Source organism: Arachis stenosperma, chromosome 4 (assembly GCF_014773155.1).
Source record: "Arachis stenosperma cultivar V10309 chromosome 4, arast.V10309.gnm1.PFL2, whole genome shotgun sequence".
Taxonomy (NCBI): Eukaryota; Viridiplantae; Streptophyta; class Magnoliopsida; order Fabales; family Fabaceae; genus Arachis; species Arachis stenosperma.
This window is the reverse complement of record NC_080380.1, coordinates 52481646-52489022: the sequence shown is the minus strand read 5'-3', so window position 1 is coordinate 52489022 and position 7377 is coordinate 52481646. Positions and strand designations below refer to the sequence as shown.

At 38.5% G+C, this 7377-nt stretch overlaps 1 non-coding gene across 1 annotated transcript; it reads left to right on the top strand.

Moving 5' to 3' along the window:
* The first annotated feature begins 2571 nt into the window (after nt 1-2571).
* On the top strand, nt 2572-2675 carry LOC130977767 (small nucleolar RNA R71). Its single transcript, XR_009085444.1, has one exon. It is a non-coding gene; the product is annotated as a small nucleolar RNA R71 (small nucleolar RNA).
* Nucleotides 2676-7377: the final 4702 nt, after the last annotated feature.

Here is a 7377-nt window from a genome sequence, read left to right as displayed (position 1 = left end):
AACTTAAAGTTTTTAGAAAACCAAAATAAAATTTTTGAAAACTAAAGAAAAATTAACAAGAGAACACCAAACTTAATGTTTGGCACAAGATTTAATCAAAGAAAAATTATTTTTGAAAAAGTTTTAAAAGGAAGATACCCAGTTGCTAAGAACACAAGCCCACGCTCTAGCCAACTGAGCTATAAATTTAACGTGTTTTAATAAGGTATTTTTAAAGGAAAATAAAAACATGCAATTCGAAAATTGAAAGACAAAGAAAAGCATGCAATTGACACCAAACTTAAAACATGACACTAATCTCACAGAAAAACTAAAAATTAATAAAGAAAAATATTTTTTTGAAAAATTTTTGAAAAGAAAATAAAAGACTCTGACCCAAAAGACTAAATTTTCCTAATCTAAGCAACAAGATTCACCGTCAGTTGTTTCAAACTCAAACAATCCCCGGTAATGGCGCAAAAAACTTGGTGCACGAAAATTACACTCACACTATGTAATTCCGCACAACTAACCAGCAAGTGCACTAGGTCGTCCAAGTAATACCTTACGTGAGTAAGGGTCGATCCCACGGAGATTGCCGGCTTGAAGCAAGCTATGGTTATCTTATTATTCTTAGTCAGGATACCAATAGGGTTCTTTAGTTTTAATTAACAAAAGTGAAAGAGCATGAAATGTGTGTTTGTTATGCAGTAATGGAGAATATGTTAGAGTTTTGGAGTTGCTTTGTCTTCTGAATTTTTGCTTCCCCCTGTCTTCTTCTTTACGCACGCAAGGTTCCTTCTATGGTAAGCTGTGTGTTGGTGGATCACCGTTGTCAATGGCTACCATCCGTCCTATCAGTGAAAATGGTCCAGGTGCACTGTCACCGCACGGCTAATCATCTGTCGGTTCTCACTCATGCTGGAATAGGATCCATTGATCCTTTTGCGTCTATCACTACGCCCAACCCTTGTGAGTTTGAAGCTTATCAAAGTCATTCAATCCCTGAATCCTACTCAGAATACCACAGACAAGGTTTAGACTTTCCAGATTCTCAAGAATGCTGCCAATGGATTCTAGCTTATACCACGAAGATTCTGATTAAGGAATCCAAGAGATACTCATTCAATCGAATGTAGAACGGAGGTGGTTTTCAGGCAGATGTTCATAGATTGAGAATAGTAATGAGTGTCACGGATCATCACATTCATCATATTGAAGTGCGAATGAACATCTTAGATAGAAACAAGCGTGTTTGAATAGAAAACAGAAATAATTGCATTAATTCATCGAGACGCTGCAGAGCTCCTCACCCCCAACAATGGAGTTTAGAGAATCATGCCATCAAAGAGTACAAAGTTCAGATCTAAAATTTCATGAGATACAAAATAAATCTCTAAAAGTTGTTTAAATACTAAACTAGTAACCTAGGTTTACAGAAAATGAGTAAACTGAGATAGATAGTGTAGAAATCCACTTCTGGGGCCCACTTGGTGTGTTCTCGGGCTGAGACTTGAGCTTGTCACGTGCCTGGGCTGTTTTTGCAGTTAAACAATTGGTTGTAACCTGTTTTGGGCGTTTAACTCCAACTGATAACCTATTTCTGGTGTTTAACGCTAGAATGGAACATAGAACTGGCGTTAAACGCCAGTTTACGTCGTCTATCTTCAAGAAAAGTATGAACTATTATATATTGATGGAAAGCCCTGGATGTCTAATTTCCAACCCAATTGAGAGCGCACCAATTGGACTCCTGTAGCTCGAAAAAATCCATTCCGATGGCAGGGAGGTCAGAATCCAACAACATCAGCAGTCCTTTTTCAACCTGAATCAGATTTTTGCTCAGCTCCCTCAATTTCAGGCAAAAAATACCTAAAATCACAAAAAAACACACAAACTCATAGTAAAGTCTAGAAATATGAATTTTGCCTAAAAACTAATAAAAATATACTAAAAACTAACTAAAACATACTAAAAACTACATGAAATTACCCCCAAAAAGCGTATAAAATATCTGCTCATCACTGCTCAGAGTTCTCTGTCTGTTGCTGAGAAGATGATGGGAAAGATTTGCTATTGCCAAACCTGTTTCTCACACCATTATTGTTATTGAAGCCTTGTTGAGGCTTCTGTTGATCCTTCCATGAGAAATTTCGGTGATTCCTCAATGAAGAATTGTAGGTGTTTCCATAGGATTCTCCCATATAATTCACCTCTTCCATTGCAGGATTCTCAGGGTCATAAGCTTCTCCTTCAGAGGAGGCTTCTTTAGCACTAGCAGATGCAGCTTGTAATCCAGTCAGATTCTGAGAAATTATATTGACTTGCCGAGTCAAGATTTTGTTCTGAGCAAATATGGCATTCAGAGTATCAATCTCAAGAATTCCTCTCTTTTGAGTTGTCCCATTGCTCACAGGATTTCTTTCAGAAGTGTACATGAACTGGTTATTTGCAACCATTTCAATGAGTACCTGGGCTTCTGTAGGCATTTTCTTTAGATGAATAGATCCACCTGCAGAATGGTCCAATGACATCTTGGATAACTCAGACAGACCATCATAGAAGATACCTATGATGCTCCATTCTGAAAGCATGTTAGATGGACACCTTCTGATGAATTGCTTGTATCTTTCCCAAGCTTCATAGAGGGATTCACCTTCCTTCTTTTTGAAGGTTTGAACTTCCACTCTAAACTTACTCATCTTTTGAGGTGGAAAGAATTTAGCTAAGAAGGCATTGACCAGCTGATGAGCAGATAATTTATACGCTTTTTGGCATTGTTTTTAGTATGTTTTTAGTATGTTTTAGTTAGTTTTTATTATATTTTTATTAGTTTTTAGTTAAAATTCACTTTTCTGGACTTTACTATGAGTTTGTGTGTTTTTCTGTGACTTCAGGTATTTTCTGGCTGAAATTGAGGAACCTGAGCAAAAATCTGATTTAGAGGCTGAAAAGGACTGCATATGTTGTTGGATTCTGACCTCCCTGCACTCGAAGTGAATTTTCTGAAGCTACAGAAGCCCAATTGGCGCGCTCTCAACGGCGTTGGAAAGTAGACATCCTGGGCTTTCCAGCAATGTATAATAGTCTATACTTTGCCCGAGATTTGATGGCCCAAACTGGCGTTCTAAATCAGCTCAAAACTGCCCGGCGTTAAACGCCGGAACTGGCACAAGAATGGGAGTTAAACGCCCAAACTGGCACAAAAGCTGGCGTTTAACTCCAAGAAAAGTCTCTACACATGAAAGCTTTAATGCTCAGCCCAAGCACACACCAAGTGGGCCCGGATGTGGATTTTTATGTCATTTACTCATTTCTGTAAACCCTAGGCTACTAGTTCTCTACAAATAGGACCTTTTGCTATTGTATTTTCATCTTTTGATCATTTTTCGATCTTAGGATCATCTTCGGACGTCTAGTTCTTAGATCATGGGGGCTGGCCATTCGGCCATGCCTAGACCTTGTTCTTATGTATTTTCAACGGTGGAGTTTCTACACACCATAGATTAAGGTGTGGAGCTCTGCTGTACCTCGAGTATTAATGCAATTACTATTGTTCTTCTATTCAATTCAGCTTGTTCTTATTCCAAGATATTCATTCGCACTCAAGAACTTGATGAATGTGATGATTATGTGACGCTCATCATCATTCTCACTTATGAACGCGTGCCTGACAACCACTCCCGTTCTACAAGCAAACAAGGCTTGAATGTTTATCTCTTGGATTCCTTAATCGGAATCTTCGTGGTATAAGCTAGAATTGATGGCGGCATTCAAGAGAATCCAGAAGGTCTAAACCTTGTCTGTGGTATTCTGAGTAAGATTCAATGATTGAATGACTATGACGAGCTTCAAACTCCTGAAGGCTGGGCGTTAGTGACAGACGCAAAAGAATCAATGGATTCTATTCCAACCTGATTGAGAACCGACAGATGATTAGCTGTGCCGTGACAGAGTACGTTGAACATTTTCACTGAGAGGACGGGACTGTAGCCATTGACAACGGTGATGCCCAACATACAGCTTGCCATGGAAAGGAGTAAGAAGGATTGGATGAAGACAGTAGGAAAGCAGAGAGACGGAAGGGACAAAGCATCTCCATTCGCTTGTCTAAAGTTCTCACCAATGAATTACATAAGTATCTCTATCCTTGTTTTATGCTTTATTCGTATATCACCCATAACCATTTGAATTCGCCTGACTAAGATTTACAAGGTGACCATAGCTTGCTTCATACCAACAATCTCCGTGGGATTGACCCTTACTCGCGTAAGATTTATTACTTGGACGACCCAGTGCACTTGCTGGTTAGTTGTATGAAGTTGTGATAAAGAGTTGAGATTGCAATTGAGCGTACCATGTTGATGGCGCCATTGGTGATCACAATTTCGTGCACCAAGTTTTTGGTGCCGTTGCCGGGGATTGTTGAGTTTGGACAACTGACAGTTCATCTTGTTGCTTAGATTAGGTATTTATCTTCAGAGTTCTTAAGAATGAATTCTAGTGTTTCAAGGTGATGTTCTTATCATCACCAAAGCTGATTGATTCTCATCAATTTAGCTCTTGAATGCAATGTCCTGTTGAAGCTTGGCTAGCCATGTCTAATTTCTTTAGACTAAAGCTTTAGACTAACATTGCATGATTCCTGGAATTCTCATCAAGAATTTTGATACCTTTATTTTCTTTTCCACTTAATTTTCGAAAAATCCAAAAAAATTACAAAATCATAAAAACCAAAAATATTGTATGCATCTTGTTGAGTCTAGTGTCTCATTTTAAGTTTGGTGTCAATTGCATGTTTCTGTTCTTCTTGCATTCATTCATGTGTCTTAAGTGATCTTCAAGATGTTCTTGATGATTTCATTGCTCTAATCTTTAAATTCTCTTGACTTGAGTGTTTTGTGTTTCTCATGTGCATTCTCATTTTGTTAGTGTCAGTAGTATACAAACTGCTATGTTTGGTGTCTTGCATGCATTGTTATTTGATTCTAGTTGCATTTTGATTATTCCTCATTATTAAAAATCCAAAAATATTTTTAATTTGTGTCTTTTCAAGTCAATAATACAGAGAATTGAACATTCAGAACATACAGTAGAGGAATTACACAGAAAAAGCTGGGCGTTCAAAACGCCCAGTGAAGAAGGGCAAACTGGCGTTTAAATGCCAGCCAGGGTGCCTGGCAGGGCGTTTAACCCCAAAAGGGTAGTGTTTTGGGCGTTAAACGCCAGAATGTGCACCATTCTGGGCGTTTAACGCCAGGATGGCACAAGAGGGAAGATTATGTTTTTAATTCAAATTTTTTTCAAGTTTTCAAAATTTTTCAAAATCAAATCTTTTTCAAATCATATCTTTACAATCATATCTTTTTAAAACCATAACTTTTCAATCATATCTTTTTAATCACATCTTTTTCAAAATAGTTTTCAATCATATCTTTTTTATTTCTAATTTCAAAATCTTTTTCAAAAATCACTTGATTTTTTTCCACTCTTAGTTTTCGAAAATCAATTAGTATTTTTCAAAATGTTTTTAAAATGTTTTTAATTTATTTTCGAAAATTTCTTCCCCTCTTCTCACATCCTTCTATTTATGGACTAACACTTCTCCTCAATGCACAATTTGAACTCTGTCTTTGGTGATAAGTTCGAATTCCTCTACTTCTTCCTTCTATTTTTCTTTTCCTCTGACACCTCAAGGAATCTCTATACTGTGACATAGAGGATTCCATATTTTCTTGTTCTCTTCTCTTTCATATGATCAGGAGCAAAGACAAAAGCATTCTTGTTGAGGCTGACCCTGAACCTGAAAGGACCTTGAAGCGAAAGCTAAGAGAAGCTAAGGCACAACTCTCTGTAGAGGACCTAAGAGAAATCTTCAAACAGGAAGAACCCATGGCAGCCGAAAACAACAACAATGCCAACAATGCAAGGAAGGTGCTGGGTGACTTTACTGCACCTACTCCCGACTTCTATGGGAGAAACATCTCTATCCCTGCCATTGGAGCAAACAACTTTGAGCTTAAGCCTCAATTAGTTTCTCTGATGCAACAGAATTGCAAGTTCCATGGACTTCCACTAGAAGATCCTCATCAGTTTTTAGCTGAGTTCTTGCAAATCTGTGACACTGTCAAGATTAATGGGGTTGACCCTGAGGTCTACAGACTTATGCTATTCCCTTTTGCTGTAAGAGACAGAGCTAGGATATGGTTGGACTCACAACCTAAAGAAAGCCTGAACTCTTGGGAAAAGCTAGTCAATGCCTTCTTGGCAAAGTTCTTTCCACCTCAAAAATTGAGTAAGCTTAGAGTGGAAGTCCAAACCTTCAGACAGAAGGAAGGAGAATCCCTCTATGAAGCTTGAGAAAGATACAAACAATTGATCAGAAAGTGTCCCTCTGACATGCTTTCTGAATGGAGCATCATAGGTATTTTCTACGATGGTCTCTCTGAACTATCCAAGATGTCATTGGATAGCTCTACTGGAGGATCTCTTCATCTGAAGAAGACGCCTACAGAAGCTCAAGAGCTCATTGAAATGGTTGCAAATAACCAATTCATGTACACTTCTGAAAGGAATCCTGTGAACAATGGGACGAATCAGAAGAAAGGAGTTCTTGAGATTGATACTCTGAATGCCATATTGGCTCAGAACAAAATATTGACTCAGCAAGTCAATTTGATTTCTCAAAGTCTGTCTGGAATGCAAAATATTACATGGGAGAACCCTATGGAAACACCTATAATTCTTCATGGAGAAATCATCAAAATTTCTCATGGAAAGATCAATAGAGACCTCAACAAGGTTTCAACAATAATAATGGTGGAAGAAGCAGGTTTAGCAATGGCAAACCTTTTCCATCATCTTCTCAGCAACAGACAGAGAATTCTAAGCAGAGCCACTCTGACTTAGCAACCATGGTCTCTGATCTAATCAAAACCACTCAAAATTTCATGACTGAAACAAGGTCCTCTATTAGAAACTTGGAGGCACAAGTGGGACAGCTGAGCAAGAAAATTACTGAACTCCCTCCTAGTACTCTTCCAAACAATACAGAAGAGAATCCAAAAGGAGAGTGTAAAGCCATCAACATGGTCGAACTAGGAGAGGAGGAAGAGGCAGTGAACGCCACTGAGGATGACCTCAATGGACGTCCACTGGCCTCCAATGAGTTCCCTAATGAGGAACCATGGGAATCTGAGGCTCACACTGAGACCATAGAGATTCCAATGGATTTACTTCTTCCATTTATGAGCTCTGATGAGTATTCTTCCTCTGAAGAGGATGAGTATGTCACTGAAGAGCAAGTTGCTAAATACCTTGGAGCAATCATGAAGCTAAATGACAAGTTATTTGGTAATGAGACATGGGAGAACGAACCTCCTTTGCTCACTGGTGCAC